We start from the raw sequence: 26,288 nt of genomic DNA, 5'->3' as shown, positions 1-26,288 counted from the left end.
TCCTATAGGAAAGTCAGCCACAGGGACAGTTCTGTCCTTTTGTGTCTACTACCAAACCTACCTCGGCTAAGGATTCTCCTTTGTCATGGAAACAGTGGCTATTTATGAGGTGGCCACTGGGTGGGGCAAAAGTGCATACTTTATAAGAGGACACTGACTTAATTGACAACTGTAATAGAGATAAAAGTATTTGCCCAAGTTCATTTTTTTTAAGCAAATCGAAAGGCTCCAATGCATATTCTAAGTTAAGGTCTGAATTTGCATTATCGAGCATACTTCCTCTGTCATGTTTTTATTTATTGCATATATCTCTATACATGTTAAGGAGACTATGTGTCACACACATGCATACGCACACACAACACACACCACAGTTTAAGGGCCAAACACAACCGTTAATTTGTATAATACAAAGTAGAATACCAAGTTATTATTGTCGTTTATAATAAAATTTTCTCTCCAATACATTTTATTTGCTGGGCATTTTTTTTTTGTCTTTCTGAGTGTGTACGTTATAATTTTGCTTCAATGTGGCAATTTTAAAAATGATAGTTTACTGCATTTCTCTCCTTCCTTCTGTTGCTTTGTGATTGTTGCAGTTATACTCATCAAACACCACATTCATATGCAGAAACATGATTGTGGCCATTTAGTATCTATAATCACTTAAAGAGAACGTGCAGGAAGGAGCCCTTAGCTGGGGCCTTTAAGGAGGGAGCCAGTGAGCTCTAATGTTTAAAAGCAGATGAGCCATTTTCTGCCTCCAGATTTCTTGCAAGATTTGCGCCTAGTCTGATTTTCTTTAGATTGGGGAAAGTGCTTGGATCTATGAAGAATTTAAATTAGTACACTACATAAATGTTAGATTCAGGTAGGATATAGTGTTACATAGTAGCCCATATACGGAATCAGATGCCTGGACTTTCAGGACACTGAAAAGTTTAATCCCCTTAGACTTTTGTGGTCTATAGACAACGTGAAAAATTGCCTGAAAAATAGTTTTACATATAAGAGAAGGCTCCCTTTTTCATGTTGCTAACGTGTGTGGAAATAACACCTGAAATGATAGTACTATAAACATATCAGGGCTAAACGGAAATTAATACATTTAAATAACTAGATTCTAGATTCATTTCTAGAGCTTTTAATTTTGCATTTTTCTTTTCTTCAGAGAGACAAGACATGGTCTCTTTAAATGAGAGGAGAGGGGTGCAGGGATAGTAGAGTATCCGATTTGGAAACAGAAATCAATGGTGAATAATATTTTTCTTCTTTTCAACTTTCCTTCTCATTTGTTTGTTGCCAAGAATGTCAGCTTTAAGATGAAGTATTTCAGAGGCAAGTCTGTTTTCTTTCTGTTTTTTTTTTTAATTCCTTTGTGTATTTTGTAGGAATTTATCAATAACAATACACATAGGAAGCAAACAGGATACTCAGCGTTTCCATAGTCATCGGCTTTTGTTTAAGTGTGTTATAAAAAGTGTTGGAAAGTAGGTGAAAGTTGCATCCAGCCATCAACTGAGTGGATAAAGCAGCATCTTAGCGTAGTTCTTCCTCTGCCTCATGTATGGCGACTAAGTAATCTTACGGGCTTGTTCAGTAACCACTTCGTGAGTCAAGAGGATGCAGTTCTAAAATAGAAACAAAATGACCCGTCCAAATACATCATGGAAATGTTATGGGTATTAAGGCATGGGTAGGGAAAACCAGAAAATAAATGAGGCTCTAGGGAAGTAATAACAATAATACCATTTATTAAACCATGTGCTGGCTCCTGCACCACAATACCCATATTCCTTAAGTCTAGTCCCCATAACTCTGTAATACGGATTTACTTACTTTGCAGGTGGGAAAGCAGCAAGCTAAGGAAATGCAGTTTGCCCACTATTACCCAGAAAGTGAGTCATTGAAAGGAGCTTCCAGAGTTGTTGATTGTGACTATGAAATCGGAAGTAAGGAAACAGGTATTTTATATTGTTCAGTGCCCTACAGTTTACAAAGTGCTTTCATACTATCATTTTATTCTTCCAGGAGCCCTAGGAGATACAGGTATTATCAGTCTTGTACAGATGAATAAATGGATTCTTAAAATAGCAATAATTACTTGCCTAATAAAGTTCAGAGCCTAAGGCAGAAAACGAGTCCAGCGCTCTCTCTCTCTCTCTCTCTCTCTCTCTCTCTCTCTCTCTCTCTCTCACTCTCCTCTCTCTCTCTCAAGTCGAACCAGGTGACTTGGAGAACTGACGCAAAGTAAAGAATATAGGTATAGAGGGAGAAAAAAAGATACACATCTAGAGGCCAATTCAGACGAGAACTCATGACTTTTTATATTTATCCTTGTGCTACAGGTTAGTAGAAGAAATGTGCCTGGAGGGGAACCATGGGAAGGAAATCTATTTGAGGAAAGAAAGGTGGCTTACAAAGGCTTTGTGTGCCCCAGAGTTGTGGAGGAGTTAACCCTCCCACAGCGAAGGGGGCCAATGCATTATCTGCAAAACGGCTCTGGGTCGTGGGTGCCAGGCCAGGCTCTGGCACCAACAGGCTGAAAGATCTGGGGGGTCACTTAACCTCTTGAGGACTTATTTTTCCCACTTGTAAAATGAGAGGGTTGAATTATATGATATAAAGGATTTACTTAATCTACAAAGTTATGACCGTAGAGCTTAATTATATTAATATTTTAATGCTGATTTGGAACCTATCACGAATAAGGGAACAAGCCAGTAGTATCTCCAGAGAAGGAGGAAGCTCCAAAAGGTCCCCTACCTGCTGTCATGGCACCTACACCTAACCTTCACCTTCAGAACTGACAGTAATAGCCTGGCACAAGGTAAGGACTCGATAAATGTTACTTATTCATAGAGTTTGAAAAGGCTGCAATAGTATTGACATGCTACTGTATTTCTCCTTGTCTTACTTGCAATTAATTCAGGTGGAAAAAGGAAGCTACTGAAGAAGTAGATTGAAAAAATAGAATGCAAGAGACTTTCTTGGATTTTATACCCCCCATTTAAAATATAAAGAAGGTTCTGTCATGACTTTTTCCAAAGGGACTTGAATCCTAGAGCCATCTTTGTCGCATGTACACTTTATTAACAAATACTGCAGAAGTTCTGGGACAAATGCTGTAATTGAAAAAAAAAATGTGTAAAAACAGAGTTGTTAGATGGGCGGGGGGGGGAGGGGGGGGATAAGGGGGAAGGTGAAGGGATTAGGAAACAGTTGGTAACCACAAGATGGCCTCAGGGTTTTTGAAAATTAATTAGGGGAATGTAATGAATAATGTTGTAAAGATTTTGTAGGGTATCTGATGGACACGTGTCCCATTTGGGAGACCACCTCAGGGATACTGTAGATGCCTGACCATGGCATTGTACACCAGAAGCTAAACATTAATGAATGCCAACTATAATTTTATATATATAATGTGATGGCTCGGCGCGAGGTCAGAGGGATACTGCATGGGGGGAGTGGGTTTCACAGTGTAAGGGATATAAATGATGAACATCTAAGTATTACCTTGTCTTGTACACCTGAAACTAATAAATTAAAAATAAATAAATTAATTTTAAAAAATGTGTTTATTGTGTGACAGTAAAACACAGGAGTTTACACTACTTACTGTGTGATAGGACATGCCATGTGATACGATGCCCAGGAATGAAATGAAGTTCATGACAATAGAGCACGTGCTTATAGTTATGCATGTTCCCCAAATCAATCTTAAGAAGCCACTTTCTCTTAGACTCTGAGGATACCCATCTTTTATGAAGCCTTTTACGGAATGGTCATAGTTTCCTTTTGTTGTTGTTGTTTTTCAAGGTGCCCCTCACTCGATACCAAGGCTTGTTTCTATGTGACAGCCTGATTCTAATATGCAATAAACATAAGTGACCATCCCTGGGCTTTTCTCTAAGCTATCACCCAGGTCTTTTCCTCTCAAACTACGGGGAAATGTTCCTGCTCAGGGTTCTAGCACTGCTCTGGGTGAGAGTAGTGGAGAAAGAAAGACTTCAGAACTGGGCAGACACCACGGTGGCACTGGATGGATTGAGTGACATCAGTGAGGCCATTTTAAAGAGGAGACAATAGCTCCCAGATAAAACAGGGCTCAGGAAAACAAAACAACACGATGCTGATTAACATATCTAGAGAAGTGTTAATGAAAAAGAGAGGTTAGCAAAGGAAGCGCAGTATGAAATAATAACCTTTTTGTGTAGACATGCATGAGTCTACTTTAGCTGGACACCTTTACACTTTTAAATCACATGACTAACATTCTGACTTAACGCTTGCCAAGTAACAGCCTGATCATAGGGTAGCTTCCCTTTTGGCATGCCTGCAGGTGGAGTGTCCGGTTGCCTCTCCAATTAGATTACTCATTATAAATTGATAAAGTGGTGTGCATCATCCTTTCTGAGCTTGGATAACGTGAGACCACCCCTGCTCTTGGTGTGTTGATGAATCAGCTTTCTAAACCACCAAGACTTAGAGCCAACCCTTGAATCAGGATGGATTTGAGGCTGACTCCCTGTGAAGCTTCTTGGGAGACAGAAATGCCCTCCTTTAAGACTCCTGAGATGTCATTGATTGAAAATTTTGTGTGAGTTTAATTCAGTAATTGCCACTGTTGGCAGTGGGGGAGATCAGGAATAGATAACCTACATGGTAGCATGTTGGACCCAGTGCTATCCCATAAGTGAGCTTGTAATTCAGAGTTCTGTACCAGATCACTTTTGGGAGTGAAATGGAGCACTGAGCAAATGTGAAAGCACAATAGGAAAAGAGTTGTAAAAAGGGACAGTTCTAGGAAAACCAGGGTATATGGTCGCCCTACTTAGAACTCAGGTTGCTGGACCAATCTTGAGATTAATCTTGACATTTTCATTATGATTCTTTTGTGAACCTAAAATAAACTGGTACCAAAAGATACAGCTTTTTCTCTGTCATTTAGGCACAGATCCCTCTCAGAACTTCCTGGAACAGCTCCCTTGGGCTTTCTGCATGTAGTATGCCATAGCACAAGCTACGGATGACCTCTGGGCCTGCTGGCCTCAGTGGTGCTCACTGTGTCTCACTGGGATTTCCTGTGTCTCAGCTGAGGACATGTATTCCCTAAGGAGGGAAAATGAAGTTCAGGTCTATGAAAAATTGTCATGGTGTTAAAAGTGTTTATTTGTGGGTGCAGAGGGGATGGTAATCAAAAGGGAGGTGAAACATTTTCTTTTGCTTTATAATTTTCTGCACTATTTGGATTTTCTTGAATTCATTTAATTTGTAATGAGAGTATTTTTTTAAAAGTCATTTTACCCTTTCCAGAATTCTTACAGACTTGTGTAATTGTGCGATGATGACCCCTATTGGAGGCCCATAAACTTTTGAGGAGAGCAGAAATATCTGAGTACTGGAGTATCACAGGGGCTTACCCCTTGGCTCTAGTAGAAATAAAATATATATTTTATAAAATAATATAACATATATGCATAACAAAATACTAATGTGTATTATATAGAGAGAGTGTCAAAAATGTATACACATTTCAAGAAAGGAAAAAAAACAGTATTAAAATTGTAATAATATATATGGATAACAGAAGATGAATACAAGTCACATTTGACTTCTGCAATTACAAGAGATGCTCAATGTGGTTATCATCAGCATAATTTTAATACAGTTCTTTCTTAAAATGCGTATACATTTTTTGCACCATCTGTATAACACTATATAAGGTACATGATATATACATGTATATGTATATATATTACATATACATATGTATATATATATATATTACATATATATGTAATACACACACATATCATCAGATTTGCAACTTCCTACTCTGTTATTTCTACACTGGATTTCTCTTTTTCTCCTGATTAGTTGGGGTTTGTCACTGAGAAGTCATGCTGACGTCCCCATGGTATGCAAAGTGAGATGTCTGGGTGTAGACTTCATTTGCCGAAAGAGATTCCTTGGAGTACACTTTGCAGATGAAGACAGCTGCTATACATCATGTTGAATTAAACAGTGCCTTTTAAATTTCTTAAAGTGGAATTAATTAAAGTTAAAACACACACATGTGGGTGACTACGTACAGAAAAACAATTTTAAACTCCATTGCAAATTCCTGTTGTTTAAAATCAGTTCCAGGATGAAGGCTGCTTTCAGTTATATCAATGATTGTATAAAATATATTATTAAGCTCTAATACAAAGAGAGAAGCTCCACTGTGACTCATGCCAGTAATCATTGGTTTACACCGTAGAGATCGCAGGTAAGAAGTAAGTTACATACCAGGCTTCTTGGCTTCTAACAGAGATACTACAGTGTCTCTGAAATAAATGGCCTTCCATTCTTTTTTACTTTCAGCGGACAGATACCCGACCCTAACCCTAGATGGTTTGGTGATGAGCGCCTCAATCTGGAAGTAGCAAATTGGAAGGGAAAGGACTTTGAAAAGGTGGTAAGTACTAAAACAAATCGGTAGGATGTATTTAAATTCCATACTATACTATATATATATATATATATATATATATATATATATATATATATATATATATATATGTATGTATGTATATTACTATATATGGTATATTTTTCGATATTAAATTTAAAAAGTAAATAAGTATACTATGCTTACAGTTATTTAGAGACTCTGAGTTCCCATGAAAGGGAATCAGAACTTGTAAAAATGAAAATTGTTAATGTATGAAGGTAGGAAAACTGTGATAATGGAGAGGACTCAAAAGGCCATGGACCAAAAAGATGGAAGGTTATTTAGCTTTCAGATAATGTTTCAGGGAAGATAAGCAGGTTCTGAGCAGCAAAACCACCCAATGACGCAGGCTGACAATGGCTCTGTCATATTTCCATGCAGCCTCCAAGGTCACTCTGGGAAGGGAAAGAGCAGAAGAGTCCAAGCAGGGTTTTCCTTTTAAGCTAGTGAGGTGGATGTGAGTCCTGCTCCCATTCCACCGAGGAGAACTTGGGTTCCTGAACTCACGCAGTTCAAGGCAGGCAGGAAAATGTCCTCTGCTCAAATGCCCGTGAAGTAAATCAAAGACCAGTATTGATGAGCAGCTGCCAGGCTTGACCTGTCACTATGGATATTTTTCATCTTTTACTTGTGTTATATTATGTGTTCAATAAAGACAAATAAAAATTCAGTAATAATTGGGCCCTATTTCCAAATGCTTCCCCATTTGTTCCTTTGATGTTCCACAAAATTCAACATTGTTTAAGAATTGAAGAGTGGGTCACGACACAGAAGTAAAACCCATAGGACTTCGATAGGTAGAGGCAATCTTTTTGTTAGAAAAAATGGAGTTTCTCACAATGAAGCATCCTGAACAGACAGAGGGTCCATCTCGTCTGGCGGCCAATGCCAGATGTTTCTCTGAGAGGAATAAGCCTCCCATAACACACGTAATTTCACAATAATATCCCATGAGGGAGGGGGCATATCTTCCTGACCCATCTGGTGAGCTGCTTCTGCCGGAAGCAGGAAGATTGACAGCTGCTGTAATTGTATCCTAGCTCTCGTACTGTAACTGCAAGTGCTACCGTTCTTCACATGAACATCTAATTATCTTAGGAACATTTTCTCTCATTCACATCCTGTTGCCTAGAGTTACACAGGTTAAAAGTGTTACTAATCTTTGAACGTTATTCTAAAAAAAAAAAAAAAAAAAAACACTTATGAATGATTAATACATTGCTCTCTCGTGTTTTACCAACTACAGGTCACCTGATTTTTTGAAAAACTGTTCTATTTATATGTTATATACTTGTGTTATAATATATTGCCCCCAGTGGTTTGGGAAATGTGTTTGATAAACTGTTATTTATTTTATTTTTTTTTTCACAATATGTCACTGGCTCCATTTCCCCCATGCCAAATGTCTTCATTTTCTATGACAATTTATACTCAGGAACTAACTTCCTTGCTGCTAATTTCACTGTAAATTTCATTGTGTTACCAGACATCCTCTAATGTCAACTCTTAACAGATCAATACACTGAATTTATATTTGGTATGGAGCTATTAGCACCAGTATCAGCAAGGTAATGAACTTCCAAAACCGAAATGCCATTTGCCATTCTTCAAGTATTTCTTGAAGAAATACTTCCATTTGCATCTAATTCACATCAAAAGAACTCGTGGCTAAATTCCAAAGTCCATGTGAATTCTAGACCTTAGGGACATCATTTCTTGGCATAGCACAACTTTAAGATATATTAAGCAAGGAGTAAGTTGAAGAATATGTAAATAACCTAGCATGAAAAGAGCTACACACAGGAACAAAATATAGATGCCACATGAAACAGAGCCCAGTATTAAATACTACTCAGAATTTAGATAATCTTTTCTGAAAGAGTAGAGCCAATCCCTATTTAAATGACCATGGAATTCACTGAAAGGTCAGTGTTCACTTAAGTGAAGCAAAGGCCAGTGATTTCTCACTTGACAAAATAATTTGTCCCTCATAATTTAGGAGGTAACTACCATAGTGGAAACATGTCCTGTATGCTTAATGACGGTTGGGAAAATGTGCGGTGTCTTTCATATATTTGCATGTTATTTTTTGTGATGGTGTTATACACCAAAGTAGTTTAAATTAATATTTAAACATAACTCATTTACTGACTGAGTGCCCATACTATGCAGGATTCTCTACTAAATTCTTTGAATATGAACGAGGAATATTACCCATCCTCCATAACGGCAGTTCTAGTGGGGATAAGAAGAAAAATATTCTGAGGCAAAAGTTCTAACATAAAAAGCTCACTACTACAGATAAATGGGAGACCTGGGATTGAATGGAGCTCATGGAATAATTATCCTGAACTTTAACACAATAATAAATCTGGGGAATTGAAAAAGGTGGAATTGATGCTACTAATTTAAAGAATATAATTCCATCAAAGAAGAAAAAGAGGCTCATCTATTCTTAGACAATGTTTGCTTAATGTTTTTATCTCAACAAATGCATTAGGGACATTTTATTTTAAAAGTAAATATGAGATCTTTGAAGCATGTCCTTTAAAATTTCGTGAACTATTTCGTAAGCCCTGATAAAAAAATGATAGTGTCCTTTAAATCAATTTATGCTGCTTTTCATGTAATTAATTTCTGCTATCATAAGAACATTTTACTTTTTCTTCTTTGTTTTGGGAACAAATCGATCGTATTAGTTTTAACTACTCAGATAATTTTACGCTTAAATCAGTATACGTTCTATCAAATTTTTCCTAACCATCACTTTGCTTAAAAGCACTTCCTACTTGATGGGTGTCTTTTTCTTTATAAATGTCTTCAGCCTTCTTGTATGTGTTATGTACACCTAAAGAGTTTTTTATCTAACTGACATTGAGAATTCCTCAGGTGTCAGGAAGACACAGAACTATAGAGCATTTAATAATTAGGTGTAACTTAATAAATGCCAAGTACTGGCTCCCCTCATTGCCATTCATATAACTCTCTTGTAGTTTTTTTTTATGTCATTATGGCCTACTTTTCAAAATGAACATGTCTTCATAGCCAGTGTATCAAATCTAATCCTACGGTTTATTGTGGGCAACCCTAGTTGGTCTGTTCTGAGCTTTTTCCTCCTTTCCCAGTGAATGGAAGTTATACTTAAGCACTGCTGGTGGCTTGAATCACCTCAATTTGTTCTGGCAATCAGAGGCAGCTGCTTCATGTGAAAGGCGTGAGGACCACTGAACATCACATTAGGCCTGGCTTCAAGCTGAACGTGAAAGGCTCAGCTTTTCCTGCCAGGCCGGCAGAGCATGTGCAAACAGTTTCCCTCAAGTGCAAAATGGTCCAATGATTTAAAGCCGGGCTTGGTCTCTCTTTTTTTTCTCCTCTTGTTCCTTTTGCCTTCCTTTAAAAATGAAACAGGAGAGCGGACAGGCTGGTATAATCTTAGCAACATCTGTTGCCTTTCACAAGGGTCTTAGCTGAGGACAATACGTTTCAAAAGGGGACTGAGTTCCTGTTGACAGGGGTGAAATAAAAGCCCTCAACTGAAAGGAGTGTGGACATGTTTCCCCACACACAGAGGAGGCCTTTGTGCCTTCTGTCAGAATGGGCATGAAGGACTTTTTTTTTTTCCCCCTGATGAAACTGCCAGGAAAAAAAAAAAAATCCTTTCTAATGAGTGCTTAATGGACTTATGTAGCAAAGCTACATTTTCCCTCTCCTTGCATTAATTCTTGATACCTCAAGTCTTAAACTCAGTTAATCGGAAATGTGAAGGAATTTATGGTGTACATTCTTTCACATCTGTTACTTTTGAGTTTTTTTAACTTTTATACTCAGTCAAGAGAGTTTAGGGAGCAATTGTTAGGTTCTTTATTTTTTTATTTTTTATTTTTTTTGGTAAAAATGACTATTTCACACTGATTAATTTTTGCCTTGAATTTGATCTGTTCATCTTACTCCAATTACCTAACATTGGGCTGCAATAACCATTAAATTTAGATAATTTATGTAGGAACAGTTACCTGCTTCTTTTTCCCCCCACAACATATTTTTCATGAGCAATTTTGTTCATTCCAAGCATGACAATTTTCCATATAAATAAGATATGATGCAGCTGATATGTTTATTATCTCCTGCAGCCTTCTGTTTCTTCAAACAAAATGCAACAAAACAAATAAAAACCAATGCCAATATATATACTTTTGTTGACCTAATATGTGTTTTTGGACTCCTTCACATAATTTTGAAACAATATATGGAAAGAAAAATCTAAAGATAAAGATTTATGTCTATTAAGAGATTGATAGATTTGAATAGATTAAAAGTATGATACATGTCTTCTTTATAATAAAGACATGTTTCTGAAAATATCTGAATTTACACATTTCTTTAAAAACTATAATGGGTCCTTTGATTCTTGTGCCAACATAGTAGTATATTCACATGTGATATATTTGATAATTGTTTCTAAATGCCCTTTACACTTACTAGTTAAAATTGGTAATGATGTATTTTATTCCAAAATTAAAATTAAAATGCTAATGCCTCAAACACTTTAACAACATTCCTTTTAGTTTAATTGCATAATTGTACTTCCAATCCTATTTACATATGTGCAATTAACAATATGAAAATACAATATTGTATTCATACCTCCTATGACTCCAATAATGACGATCAAGTTTTCCTATTTTAAAACCAAAAGTAAAAATAATAAAACAAATTCAGTATAAAAAGTAGAATTTAGGAATGTAAAGATCGTGCATTATAAATATGGAAGAATATGGTGAATACAATTGAAATAGTGGTATTATTCCAAGAAAGGGATTCCTATAAAGTGGGTGTTAATCACTATCTAGAACATCCCATCAGGACAGGGGCAGCTGACATTACTAGAGGGCTTCATAACTAGTGTCACGAAATGGGATGATTCATGTTTTGATTTACTTGCTTCTAACAGATTTATCTAAATGCGAAGATCCTGTTTAAATCCATAGGTGTGCCAAGCCTGGATAATCGTGATAGCATAAATAAAATGGGAAATTAAAAAACGCAAAAGTCACTAGTAGACTCACATATGATAGAGTAGATGTGTCCCCGTAGGTGGTACTAAGATATCCCATGTAATGTGCTAATGTAGATGGGTCAGTACTGAGCTTTCCAATCACTTCAGATACACCAAACAGGTAACTTCCATACACAAGAAAGTAAGAGCTAATTGTGCCTAATGGTTAAATGAAAAAAAAAATCTTTAGAATTTTAATTTGCCTACTTGGATAGCTCATGCTAAGAACTGAGTATTTGGTTTCCCCCTGGATTCATATGTTGAGGCCCCAATCCCCAATGTGATGGTGTTTGGAGGTGGGGCCTTTGAGACATAATTGGATTTTGATGAGGTCCGGAGGGGTGATGGGATTAGTGCCCACATAAGGGGCTGGAGACAACAGACTTCTCACTTTGCCATGTGAGGACACTGCAAGAAAGCTACTGTCTACAAGCCAGGAAGACAGTTCTTACTGGAACCCTGCCATGCTGACACCCTGATTTCAGACTTGTGGTCCCCAGACCTGAGAACTCAATGTCTGTTGTTTGAAGCCCGCAGTCTACAGTATTGGGTCACAGCACTGAGAGCAGACTAAGACACTTTCCCTTCCATACTAGGAATTCTAAATGTATATACCTACCCAGATCCGACAGTTAAATTAAGGAGTAAGCTGTCTAAGGTAAACTGGAGCGTTTACCTCGAGGGATTAGAGAATCCTCAAGTTCAGTCATACTTTATAATATGAAAATGCAGCCTCAGTGTGGTCAGATTGTCAGTGTGTTAGAAGTCAGAAATAGAGATTTGTATGTATACTCTCCCAGTAACAAATTCTGGAAGACAAAAGAAAAAGTAGGAAAAAAAAACTATGTGGGCCAAACATGTTTGCAGGTTGTGTGTAATCACAGGAGCCCTGAACTGTACACCTTGGTTCAATAAATGAAACACCTAAAACATTTGTTCTGCTCCTTTTTGTATCCACTCAAACATGAGACATAAACTGGGCAAATCTGATAGGTCAGTAAAGGAGCCATTTTTCAGAAATTCAGAAAGATATATTTTGCCTTAATCTGTAAAGGAATATTTAAATATTGAAAGAGTACCTAATAATTTGCTAACAAGTGATATAACTATTTTTATTCATAACTACATTTTAAATAAATATTTGGTTTTTTTAAATTATTTAATTTTGGGGTGGTATTTCATACTGATATTTCATATGGTAAAGGAAGTGAATCATCAGTCAATATGGATTCTAATACCAAATGGCATTCTTGCTATGAGCTTTTCATTTGACAGTAGAGCCTCCAAATTATAGGCATGTTACCCCAAAGCAACCAACTTATTCAATTCATGTTCTCCTAATGAGAATTATAATTTACTTTGGTATTTAAATAAAATTTTAAGGTGTGATGGAGAGCCATGTCTACAGAATTATTTATGAAAATAGTTTTCATTTTTATAATTATGAATTCATTACTGTCCAAGCAATAAAAAATATCAAATTAAAAGCAAGAAAGGCTACAACCAATTTTTTTTCTCCATTGCCTAGAAAAACTATGAAATGTAAACAAAAAAGTACTTCTTGGTATTTGAAATGCAAAATATCAAATAATTACAATGTCTGAATATCCAGCATTTCTGGGAACCCCGTATTGGATATTGAAACATGGACCAACCAGCATGCTTTCATTTCTGGGTTTTGATTCTTATTCCCAAACCTGTGTCATGAGAGTATGAACGAATCCCTTTATTTTTCTGAATTTCAGTTTCATCATTGTTAAAATAAGGGAATATACATAATCATTTTCAAAGTTGTCTTATGTAGGTCATTTCACACATAAAGTATTGAGCCCAATTGTCCTCGCCACTGGTGGTAATTTATTTGTTTACTGAGGCTCATTAACCCTTTTAGAGCATTATTTGGTAGGAAATCTTTAAGTTACTATAATATTTTTTTCTCAGCATTAGATGTAAAAAACCCTAACTAAATAAACGTGGCATAATGAGTATTCATTTTCACCATAACTTATTCTCAAAATAGACAAATACATTAGGAAATACTGTGCTTTATTTTGTTCATGAGGTCTCATTTGTTTATGTTGGTGCTAATATATTAGTCTCAATCGTTATTTTTTTAACATTTTGTAGTGAGGGTCCTCCCTTAATTTGGAGTCAGAATGACCATTTTGTTAGATTTAGAAGGAGAGATGCCGGTTTTGTTTTTTTTATAATCATTCACCCTAAAAGTGGAAAGTGGAACCACTTATAGTTGGAAAGATAATCAGTATGTCAGATTTCACCTTTGTGCCTGAAGTAGTTCAAGTTCATAAAAAGACTAGTGTTCTCCTTAACCATAAATATCTTCTGGAGTGGCTGCTCTCAGTATTTTATTAAGCATGCTTACCTTCCTAAAAATTCACCTTTGAAGAAACTGGCTCATGTCATGTAATCTTTCTTTGTAAGGTATATAGTATCCTCTCATATTGTTCCCTCCTGGATTTTCCTTCTGAATCTGAGTTTAGCCTGAAAGTCATGTACTCTAGAGAGCTGTGCTTTTGGCTCCACACCGCTGCCAGAAGCAGGGTCATTCCTACATGCACATTTTATGTGTGTTACAAGGGCACTAAACAGAACTGCGTGGCACCAGCCATAAAATCTGCAGAACCTAGAGCAATTTCGCTCTGCATCTGCATGCAGGGGACACTCAGGTCACTGCCGCTGAGAAGAGTGCAATGGGCACAGGTGAGAGAGTGTCCCAAAGAAACGTGGGACAAGTGAATGCACGCTTAGGGAGCCCCCAAACTATCTAGGGGAAATAGAGGATTATGCATAAGAATCTAATTTTATCTGGGGAATAAAAGTTCCCCTATTAAACCCATTTGTTCCTTGGAGATTGTTTAAAGTGCCCTGAATACTCTCCTGATAGTCTTCAGTCTCTTACTGTCTATATATACAGTTCATGTCCCAGACCCAAGTGAAAAGTCATATTGGTTTATGGCGTTTAAACCATAAACTACTGTTATCTTATCCTTCAAATGCCATACCTCACAGCTCGCTGTTCTCTTACTGAGTTTAGCTTCCTCTCTCCCCTTTTTATAGTTGTGTATGTGCCTGGAATATTCCTTGGGGCCCTGGCCTTACTTCCCTTTGTGTAGCTCCTGCAGAGTGTGTACACCATTAAACCTGGGACACAGCACACACTCAATAAATATTTTTGAAATGAGTTTCTTGGGGAAATCCACTTTTTTTGAAGGGTTCTATGGCTTATCACAGAGTGATAGAGCAATGTTTAGCAGAAATGCACACTATTGTTTTTTCTGGTGGGTTTAGAAGGCTTTTACAAAGCAACTGTAAATGGAAGAGACAGCACAGGTCTCTCTCTGTTATGTTATTTCTGACATTTTTGATTTGAGCTGCTTTTTGGGACATAATTTGTGTTCCAACTATTGTGCCCTCAGAGATACACTGGCACATCATAGTATCATCTACTGCTTAAATAAGTCAACTTCCCCTTGCTTTGGCATTCAATACCCAAACCAACTCACACATTTATCGATTTGAGTTTGAGCTTCAGAAGAAAGCATGTTGAGAAATTTGACCTGTAGAAGAAAATTCTATTTCTGCTAAAAGATGATAACCGATGACCCATAAAGTCTCAGATACTCTCAAGCCCTGAGAAGTCCTGGCTATATGGCAGAGACCGGAACTGAGAGTCACGATGACATCCTTTGCTTAGGTGAGGGGAAACATGGATTCCTCACCTTGGATTTCCAGCCCTACTATACGGTCACTATACGCCCATTTCTTTTCTGTGAGGGTTTTTTTTGTTGGTCTGTTTGTTTGTTGTTTGTTTGTTTTTCAGATAAGGAGTCAGCTATTTGCAGCCTCAGAGCCCATGTGGCACCTTGGGCAACACAAATTGCACAACTGGAAGAAATCTTCCCCTAGGGTTTTCATCCCTCATTCCAGACTGCCGATTGCTGATTGTCCTAGTGGTTAAGGATGGAGGCTCCTGAATGGCCTGGCGCCCTCTTCCTCAGCCAGAGGAACTTCAAAGGAGAGAATTCCTTAGACCCACTCCTGGCATTTCCTAAATAATTCTGTGCTGTTTCAGCATTTCCTTATTCTGTGAATGTCTGCAGGGCCCTTCAACTGAGAAGTATAATCTCCAAGTAGGTGTTCAGTTTTGGACAGACTGACTTTTTGCATAATGAAGCAGGAGCCTCTGAGAACATCTAGGCAGCAAAACAATTGTATTATCTGAGACCTTGAAGTTTTCCAATTCTGTGAGTGGCACCATCACCAGTGAGATGGTTAGAGTGATTCCATGATGCAAATGTACACGTCTATCTTCTTTCAGTGGTTATTTATGCTCCCCTCTTAAAAACTGTAATCAAGAAGTCTTTAAATCTACTTATGTTTTCTGATTACATCCAAGACACTCTCATACATTAGAGCCACAACTAGAATCCAGGCCAATACTTTTCACTTCTGGATTTCTGCAGGAATTTCCTAAATATTCTTCACCTCCAGTCCAAAGCTGACATAAAAGGCTGCCAGGCTGTTCCTTGTTCTCCTGTAATTATGGTAATTCCTCTTCGGAAAACTCCTGTGGTACCCATTATCCTCATGGTGCATTGCAGACATTTCCTCTTCCCTTCCAAGACTTCATCATGTGGCCTCTTATGTTCTCCCACAGGTGACATTTTGTGCGTATCTTGTCACAATGCTTGTCACCATGTATGGAGACGTATCCACCTCCTTTTTGTCACAACAGATTAGAAGGTACCTGAAGATCAGAACTGTATCTTATTCATCTCCATGTTCCCATCCCCCTAGTCTAAGGATCACACAGCAGGGGTTCAGTGAACATTTACCAAGTTAGTAAGAGGTGCCACAATTAAGTTCACAAACTTGTTGCATCGATGTTGCTAACCTTTTTTGATGTCACAGGGATTATTCAGTATGGATTTGTATCAACTGGACAATCAGGTAACCAAGTTTACTATTTGGAAATGCTGAGAAGGCTGCATGAAAAAGGTAGACGACCTGAACTTTTCGCCAACAATTCATGACTCTTGCATCACAATGCACCAGCTCACACAGCACTGTCTGTGGGGGAGTTTTTAGCCAGTAAACACATAACTGTTGGAACACCCTCCCTACTCACCTGATCTGGCCCCCAATGACTTTTTTCTTTACCCAAAGATAAAGGAAATATTGAAAGGAAGAGATTTTCATGACATTCAGAACATCAAGGGTAATACAACAACAGCTCTGATGGCCATTCCAGAAAAAGAGTTCCAAAATTGCTTTGAAGGGTGGACCAGGCACTCATGTCAGAGTATAACTTCCCAAGGGGATTACTTTGAAGGTGACCGTAGTGATATTCAGCGATGAGGTATGTAGAACTTTTCCTAGGATGAGTTCTTGAACTTAATTGTCCGACCTTGTGTATACAACTAGAAATCTTTCTAAGTGCTTTTTTAAAAGTTATATGATGGAAGCACACCTAATTAAATAATTGGAAGAATATAGGCATCCTCAGGGAAATGCTAAGTATTGCATAATGAAAAGGTTTATTTTTAGTATTTACAATTTTAGATTGGGAAGAGACATTCATAAGAAACCATAATGGTCCAACATTTTGAGAGCTTGCCTTATGAGTATGTAAGTGCTTCTTACTTTCTACCACATCTGTTTTCCTACCCACAGCTCCTCAGAATTTCTAGAACTTCTTAGTTCTCAGTGATTTAGCTTTCTTCTGTCCTTAGCTACCAAACCCTGAAGCCCCATCTTGGGTTTTAGAATAAAATCAGGATGGAATGCATATGAATATAACCAGAAATTTTATCAGAAACTTCTTACTTGCACCAAATCTGCTTCAGTAGACAAAACATAGAGAGAAACAACTTTTCACACTGACAGAAATCATGTCACAGTTCTACCTTTTCTGATTCTTCCGTATTCAAAATGTATTTCTGGTACAGCTAATTTTATTGATTTGATCAAGAGTAAAAAATTGAAAGGAGGATACACACACACACACACACACACACACACACACATACATATGTAGGGTAAATAATGGGGCATCTATCAAATTTGCATACAGCATTATATGACACTGATGAAATAAAACTTCTGACTGACGGAGTCTAAATAAGATTGTTATATATAAGAATGGAAATATTAAAAGATAGATTTAAAAATTATATGGAAACACATGAAATTCCATAAGCACAGGCTGTTATGACTTACATTTGTATTTCATGGAATCTTAAATATTTGGCAGCACCTTAGGATTTATGTAGTAATTTTTTATTTGTGTTTGTCAGAAAACTAGGTTTTCTAATTAACCAAATTACTAGAAAATTAATACAACCAAAAGTTGTAGTAGATGGAGGGGAGAGGAGAAAGGATCTAATAAAACATGCCTTGTCCCTAGACTTGACCAGAGCTTAAAACTGTGGTATTCTTTTTTGTTTGTTGTTCTTCACGTTGGGCTGTCTCCTAGGAATAAACTACAACACCTGCCAGACCTAGAAGGCCCTGTCAGATTTGTCCCTTGCCCACCCCTGCAACCTAATCCATTTTGACTCTCCCTCTTGGGTGGTATTCTGTGTTTCTCAGATACACCCAAATCTTTCCTTCTGCAGACATTTGTTTATTGTACCCAGATCATTTTTTTTCCTTTAGAGCTTCACAACTCAAACTCATTCTTATCATATCTCAGCTTAAGTGCCATGTCCTTAGAGAGAGACCATCTGTGACCTCTTTAGATAAGGATGTGTCCTTCAGTTACTGTCTGATCATCCTGGTTTTAACCTTTACTGCTACGTTGGGTCCTCTGTATGTAGAGGAAACTAGACCTTCCTCTAGGATTAAGCTTGTTAATGTCAGATCAGAAGCAATATTGTGGTTAACTGAACACATTTGACCTCTTCTAGAATCTGTGTCAAGTTTATGGTTTAAGAATTCTTTTTTTTGTTGTTTGTTTATTTTTGTTTTAAAGGAAGGCAGTTAGCATGGAAACATCTCATTCAAGATGGAAGCCCCAACGTGATGAACTTTTATGCCGAGGCACAAAAGGAGGAAAAATTTGTGGAAAATTTGAGGAAAAGTATAACAAAAATAACTAAAAATGTGGTCTGTAATTTATTATTTTTCCTTATGTGATGTGCTTTCATTAAAACAAGCTAGTTTAATGAATATGGTACAGTACCTGATTCCTGATCACAACACCATCTCTTACAGGTAGAAGACCCAGGCCATCAGCAAGCAGGTGACAGATAGGTTGGTGTGCTCGGAGTTATGTTATGGCTGACTGGGATACAAATATTCACTCCCTGATTTAATGGATATTTCCCGCGGGCGACACTTGGTCTTCATCACACTGAATATCACTCTTTGCCTTTCTGAAGCTTTTAGTCCAGAACAATTGTAAAAACAGGTCCCATTCCAGAAGGAATTTCATTAGACAAAGCAAGACAAATGTGAAGTTACAGATGTATGATATTAGAAAAAAATGAGGATTTAACACACACACACACACACAGGAAAGGCCTCGATGATGAAAGCAAGGTTTAAATGTCTGGATACCTGAAGAAAGATGGTGCCCCAGACAAACAAGTGCATAGTGGGGAATCCAAGGTGATATCTCAGAAATAAGGAACTCTTTTTTAAACATCCTGAGTTTGGGTGATGATTGGCCATTGAGTGGAAGTGGACCATGAAATGACCATCCCAGCAGGTGTGGAGCTGGGGAGGTTTTGGTTTGGCCATACAGTGAAGCACAGTGTTAAGTACACCGATTAGCCTAGTATCTGGAACTGAACAGAAGCTCAAAAACTGTTTGCCGTTAGAATCATTAGCATCGAATTCAGTTTTAAATACTTAATAGAGGAGGAGAAATGCAGGCTAAAATGGGCGGGAGGTGATGGATTGGGGGAAAAGCAAGTGTGCTTGAGTGAACCAAGGCGCTGACCAACCAAGCCTATGCCCACGTAACCATTATCCGAACATTGGCTGTTGAGGATGGATAAGAGAAGCAGGGCGAGTTCCTTTGGCAGAAGGAATATGAAAAATGTTAACGAACACAATTGCCAGTGATCTATTTACCTTCTTAACCTCTTGGACGGAACGCGCAGCCATCAGGTGAAATCAAGCAGCAGAGCAGGGAGAGGAAAACAAAGCGTGCTCTACTCCACCAGCTGCGGCGCGTTCTAAATAAATGACCGGACCCCCTTCCCCAGCTCCAGAGGGTCCTCTCTCCCACCCAGCGCGTAAATCATACACCGCGGAAGTTTTGCATTAGAGAGCCCAGCAGGGGAGGACATTTTCTGCAAGTCAAGAAAGTGGAACTAGGGCAGTCCGAGGAGATTGAAAAGGCAAAACTATCACGCAAGGAAACGGTAAGTTCTGTTTAGTTTTATGACTTTGCCTACATGCCTCGGGAGCTCCATTGATCACGGCTTTCAGGGCAGCGTGGGGAGGGGAAGGAAAAAGGGCGCTTTCAACAATTCTCCAAACTCTCCTCTCGCTCCGCGCTTTCAGATGCAAAAACCTCGCCCAGAGATGGATGGGCTGCGGCCCCTCCTCCTTGCCCCGCTCCTCGGGATTTTCCTGCGAGGACTCCATCTGTACCGCTCTGTCGGGAGGGCGGTGGAGGAGGGGCACGCGTGTGTGCGCGCGTGTGTGTGTGCGCGCGTGGCGGCGGAGCGGCTGCCTTTCCAACAGCCCTCACTGGGTCTCCGGGCAGTGCCCAAGTCGCAGTGGTTCCCCGGGCCGGCCGCGCACGCCCCAGGCTGCGGGCCCCCGCCGCCGACCAGCCTCACCTGCCCGCTCCGTCCCGCCCCGCCGGGCCCCGGTGCCCACCCTCCTTCTTCCAGCTCTCGCCTCTCGCCCCCTCTCCGGACGCGCGCTCCCGCCGCTTCGGACCTGGTGTCCGAGCCGCCCGGGGCAGCCGGCGGGCCCGGGGTGCCGGCGGCCGGGGCTGGGCCCTGCGCCCGCGCCCTGCGCCCGCGCCCCGCGCCCCGCGCCCCGCGGAGAGGGCTGTGATTGGAGCGGCCGCCCGCGTCCCGGCGGCCGCACCGGGGGCCGAGCCCGCGCCGCCCGTCGCCCCGCGCGCCCAGCTGCGCGCACCGGGGTCCCGGAGCGGCAGCCGGCGCCCGGCCGCTGAGCGCGCGTCCTTTCGGATGCGAACGCCCGGGTGGCAGGTGCCCGACGCCGCGGGGAGGGCAGCGAGGCCCCAGGTGAGTGTGTCTGGCTGCTGGGGGCTGGGGGCTGGGGGCCGCGCCGCTGGGCAGACGCGCGCCCTCGGCGTGCGCATTCGGAAGCTGGACGCGGCAGTGAGCGGAAAGCGGGGGGGGCGGGGGGGGATCCGCGTGGAGTTTCTCTGGCGTCCCCAAGTTACTGCTCTGTGGCCGCGGGACGTTGCTCTGCCGGCCAGGAGCGGACGGTGGGCGCTCGGCCCGGAGAGCTGGTGCTGGCCGACACCTGGTGCAGCGCGAGTTCAGGAGTTCAGGGAAAGCGCGGACTCCGAAGCCCTCCAGTGGACGCGGTAAACGCGGTCTGGACCGCCGTCCCCAAAGGGGAGCCCCGGTGGCCGCCACCTCGACCCGGGCTATGTGGGGGCCACGCTCCGCACTGGCTGGGCCGCCAGGCTCTGCAGCGGCTGTCACTGGAAGGGGGTGTGCGTCTGCGTGTGCCGGAGCCCTTCACCATCCGCTCTAGACTCCTTGTACCTGCGCTGAAGGGGGACTCATCTAAGGGTGCTTTGCGTTTTGCTGTAATTAGTATTCTGCGGCTACCGTGAATCCGCAGGGGCTCCTGCGTCCCTTCCTTCCGCCGGGCTGTTCCTTAGGGCTGCGCTGGGGAAAGGAAAGGGCTGCTCGGAATGCGGGCTGGACTTCTTCGTGGTTGCACATGGCACACCGGCTGCCCGCTGGTGTTCGACCTCTCGGCGTGGATTAATGAGGAAGGGCCCGTTGTCTGTAGTGGCTGCACGGTTTTGATCGTGAACCTTACGGATTTCTTAGATGTTGTCCAGGTCAGTCCGGATTGGCAATGATTCACCCAGCTGTGGGTAAATAGGACCCTCTGAAGAAGGCGTCAAGGTGTCTCAGAGCTTTGGAGATCTGCAAGTAGAAGCATGACTATACTTAAAACACCTTTTCTGTTGCAAGAAATATCTCCTCTTTCTTAGACCGTTTGTTAAGTGACAGATCTTGAAGTAGGACTCCCCCTTCATAATCCCTGTCTCCAGACAGCTGATCAGATCGTTTTAAATGCGGAAGTACAGACACAGAACTTTGTGAGGGAAAAATAGGAAAATGTAAGTGACATGTGAATATATGGCTCCTGCTGAGTGACAAATATGTATTTTAAAAGTCAGATTAACATCACAAAAACGTGTATTTTAAAAGAGTTTAGGAGCTGTAAGAAGCAGCACTTTTTTTTTTTTAAGGAAAGTTTCCATCCATGTACTGCCAGCAACATGTAAATAGCTTAAAGTGTGTCTTTATGAAGACAAGTTGGTAGGAGGGGGAAGAGCTAAGGAGGAAAGTAATTGCATTGGAAGCTTTTGGTAACTCACCAGCCATTATTTCTTTCCCAAAGAACTAGTTAGATTTTAGGTTTACCTAAGCTCTTTTCTTGCTACCTATGTAAAGGGGAAATACATTAAGAATCCCTTTCATTATTTGCAGGGCCACTTGGAGCACAGTGAATTAAAATGCAAAAGAATTGAGGCAAGTAGTCAAACTGGCAGCTTGGTGGAAATCTTACTTATAGGTTAGTGTTTCTTATGGAGTGGAGTGGCAAACACAATTAGATAGCATCCAATGTTAATAGTCTTATCTGGTCAAGCTAGCTGAAAGTCTGTGGAAAGAAAAATAAAGGGAACAATAATCAGTAGTGCAGACCAGCACCCTGCTAAAAGCTATTAAGATCTGCAGCTTTAATAAAAGGGCATTGTGCACTTGCCACGTGACATATTATTGTAATTAAGGGCTGCAATAGGTCATGAGAATTGTTAACATCAGCTGACAGACTCACAACTCTTAAGTCTACTTTTAGTGATTTAATAGCACAGAGCTTTCTCCTTTCTTATAAAAGAGTCATTGTAAAGCATCTCTATTACTGCAGTTTACCCTTGAATTGACTCTAGATTTTTAATGTCCGGTGGCAGAGAGAGAGGGTGAGGAGCATCCCGCCTGCCACCATTCCGCTTTCCTAGATGGAAACATCATCCCACTGTGTCTTCTCAGGCATGCTGTCCTTGCTGGGCTCCTCATCATTCTGCATTTTAGGTTTTTTGGAGGGCAAAGCTGATATAAACTTTTCAGAATGTATCCTGACACGAGGCAGTGAATACATCTTTGTGTGCAAATACTTTTTGTCAGATCTTTTAAGAATCTCTTCCAAGGTACTGAACCCATGAATTGTTGAATGTTGTGACTCTTTAAGCCCGAGTGAAGATGCCCGAGATTTCAGCCTTCCTCGATTTTGTAAGGGTTTGCATTTATTGCATTAGTCGTTTGTATATCACATCATGGTTCTCTCACACACACCGATTTTTTATTTTTATTTTTATTTTTTTTAACTTGCTTGGAAGCTTCAAAAAGCCTTAGCTTAAGTTGGGAGTTTCAGAAACTTCGAAAATAACTAACACGTGTTAGTTGATGGCAAACTGACTGTGACAGAGAAGCCTTGCTTCTTGGCATGAAGGAATCAGTTGCTTTTACATGGGGTGCTAAAGGGGAGCTGAGGACAAGGAAAGAAGCCATGTGATCAGAGTCCTGTGTGTGACGGTCAGCCTCTGAGGAGCAGAGCAGAGCTCGCTGTAACAAGCAGTACTCTAGTGCCTCCTCTGGGAATTTGTGGGTTCTGCAGAAAGCTACCCCTGCCAACATATGCCCCTCGTCCTTCTGCAAGACTTCTCAGCGACAAAATGATCAGTGCAAATGAATATGCAGACATCTGTCCATACATTTATTTCAGATTATGCTTCAGACTTCCATTCTGGTAGAATTTCTTTTCAGCTCTTTTGCAAAGTGTTTATTGAAACATGATGCCTTGTATTAAAGTCACCTTAAGTCATACCTGACTGCATATAAATGCAAGGGTAAATTCACAATTAAAATTGTTACAGCTAAGATAGCTTGTACAAGTATGAAGGAACACACTTTAAATATAATTGTATCACTTTGTTATTATGTAAATAGCTCAGAAGGACTGAGCTTTGCAACTTTGTTTTCTTTTTAATTGACTCAGGATGCTTCTAGTTAATTAAAAACTATTGTTCCTCCTTTTATTTTTTTCCATTCTTTTCACCCATGACAGAGGTTATTTGTGTGTAGTTGAAATTGACTGTTATCCACTTAGAGAAGTTTTCATTCTATGTCTGTTAACCAGATACACACTACAAGCTATGTGATTCATTTCCAAGGCCCCTGACTGAGTATTTAGGCCAGTTAACCGTAGGAGGTTGTGGTCTGTGGTTGTAATGTTATCTGACCCAGGCAGTTAACGGATTCGATCACGATTTCTTTACCTGAGAAGTTACATATCATGGAGTGTCCCTAGCCTTACTCATTAAACTGTAAAAAAAAAAAAAAAAAAAAAAAAAAATGTACCTTTTATGTACAAAAGAAGAGGGCTGTTTCATCAGTATTAAACTTACTGAAGTTAATGCTAAACTTTCAATGGTATACAGATGAGACAAATTAAATGGTGGTATATTTCTGTAACAGAAGCTGAAGTCATGTGAATTATTATATGAATATTATATATCATATTATATTATGTGAAGTCAGGAATTATTATAATGGGTATATTTGGAACAGACCGTCATCTCAAAAGAAGATAGGATTTGTAGCAACAACCAAATAACCATATGTGTATGTTCTTATATGCTAAGATAGTTTCTCAAGTTGGTACCCTATTTCTAAAACATTGAATGGGCCATTGTTCACATTTCAGGAGAAACAGTTAACTACAGTGTTACAGTATAGTAGGAACATATTTTTTGATCACCAGGGTTGTTTAGAAGGGGGGAGGGCAACTTTAAAGTTGGATACTGCTCACTGCCCATTTTATTTGTTACATAAATACATATAATCCTAAACAATAGATCCTTTACCCCCTTATTCTGCATTCCTGACCCTCCTGGATGAACATTGTGATTATTTCTTACGTTGAAAATTCAAACTCATGGTCATATAATAATGTGAGGAAAAGCAACTCTTCTTGAATTTTGGAGAAGATGGTAAATTCCAAAGATAATGAATTTGAAAAAAAAAAGATCCTCATATGAGAGTGAGAAATATTTAACAGGAACTTTAAATTATCTGTTGCACCCAGTCACACTCATCCCTATAAGGAACTAGCTGTGTGACCTTGGGCATTTTACTCGGATGCTCTAGATTTCAGTTTTGTCCTTAATAAAGAAGGAGAAACTGCCTTAGGTTTTCCAATGTCTGTTCCAGTTCAAGTATGCTATTCATCTGTGTTTCTACCACTTGAGGAATCTTCAGACAAGTGGAGCCGCAGGTTCGGGAACTTCTTTATGTTCGTTTCTCTAACACGAACCCTCAGGAGAACCAAGCGATTAGCTCCTTTAGTACTAAAGTGACATTCTCTTTATCCTGTAGATATTGCCCTTAATAATTGAGCTTGTATGTTATGGTCTGAAATAGTGTGGACACAGCTCTTAAAATGCTCCTGGTCCTGGACTGTTTTCTCTCTGTTGGGATACTATCTGCTCATTCACAAATGGGAAGGCCTTAGAATATATCTTTTTCCCTTCTTGTCTCCCAAATGTATTCAGTAGAACTACTTTAAAAATAAAGAAAAGTAACAATGAAGAAATAGTATCCTTGTTACAAAAAAAACTACTCTGAGTTTGTGTACAGAGATAAATCACAGTGAGGGACCCCTTTGGTGACAGGTGACAGCTGTCCTGGGGAAAGCAAGGGCAAATGAAGGTCTTTAAAAAAGACATTGGATGAATCAGGAGGCAGTCTTGTCATTGACTTTAAATAATACCATTTACTACCCAAGGAATATCCAGAAAAAGAAGATGCTTTTTTCCCCAGACTATACAAAAGAACTAGTAAATGGAAGGTCCTTCTTTAAGCAATGGTAATATCGTCACAGTGCCCTCTAACCACTGCTGCAAAGTGGTATCATTTCCCCTTTTAAGCATGTATATTGTTCACCCTTCATAAGTATTTCTTAAAAACATGTTGCTTGTCAGAATGTATTCAGCTTTTAGAAATGACAGTTTCCTCCCAATAGGCCAACAGTGAGATTTTTTCTCCTTTTCATTTTATTGTTGTTACAAAACTTTGATTTCTTGTACTGTTTTATAGGTCAGCCAACAGACATTATGGGAAATATCAGTTAGATTCTGGCATGTTTGCCAGTCATCTATTATGGATTTTTTTTTTTTTTTGATTCTCATGGATTACTTTCTGTCAAGTATAAGGACCATCCTCAAGTGTCATCTTTTCCATTGTTTTCCTAGAAAATGCAAATTATTGAATTTATTTTGGTGCTATCACGTTCTACCTAATTGTGAACTGTATAGGTCCCTTTAAAAGGGAGGCACAACTATAAGACAGCACTACCAATAGAGAATAAGCTATGTTGGTGTTGAAATACACACCAAGTAGCTTTCAAAACATGTGCAGAAGACCCACTTCGGATGGGAACTCAGGACTCAAAAGCATGAGGATCTTGTTCATT

General features: G+C 39.7%; 1 protein-coding gene across 4 annotated transcripts in view; it reads left to right on the top strand.

Moving 5' to 3' along the window:
• Positions 1-19,861: 19,861 nt before the first annotated feature.
• The window catches only part of CDH7 (cadherin 7), a 130,194-nt gene continuing 123,767 nt past the window's right edge, over positions 19,862-26,288 (top strand). Inside the window, exon 1 of one of the 4 annotated variants that reach the window (XM_081078197.1) lies at positions 19,862-19,951. The gene's annotated coding sequence lies outside the window, so the exon portion shown is untranslated. Of the gene's footprint in view, positions 19,952-20,652; positions 20,792-20,964; positions 21,100-21,431; positions 21,589-26,288 lie in introns of those variants that run through there. The other 3 variants (XM_081078196.1, XM_081078195.1, XM_081078198.1) reach the window with 3 other exon arrangements.

This window comes from Rhinolophus hipposideros (genome assembly GCF_964194185.1).
Source record: "Rhinolophus hipposideros genome assembly, chromosome: 17".
Lineage (NCBI taxonomy): Eukaryota > Metazoa > Chordata > Mammalia > Chiroptera > Rhinolophidae > Rhinolophus > Rhinolophus hipposideros.
Note: the sequence above shows the minus strand (reverse complement) of the source record. Positions and strands in the feature narration are given on the sequence as shown.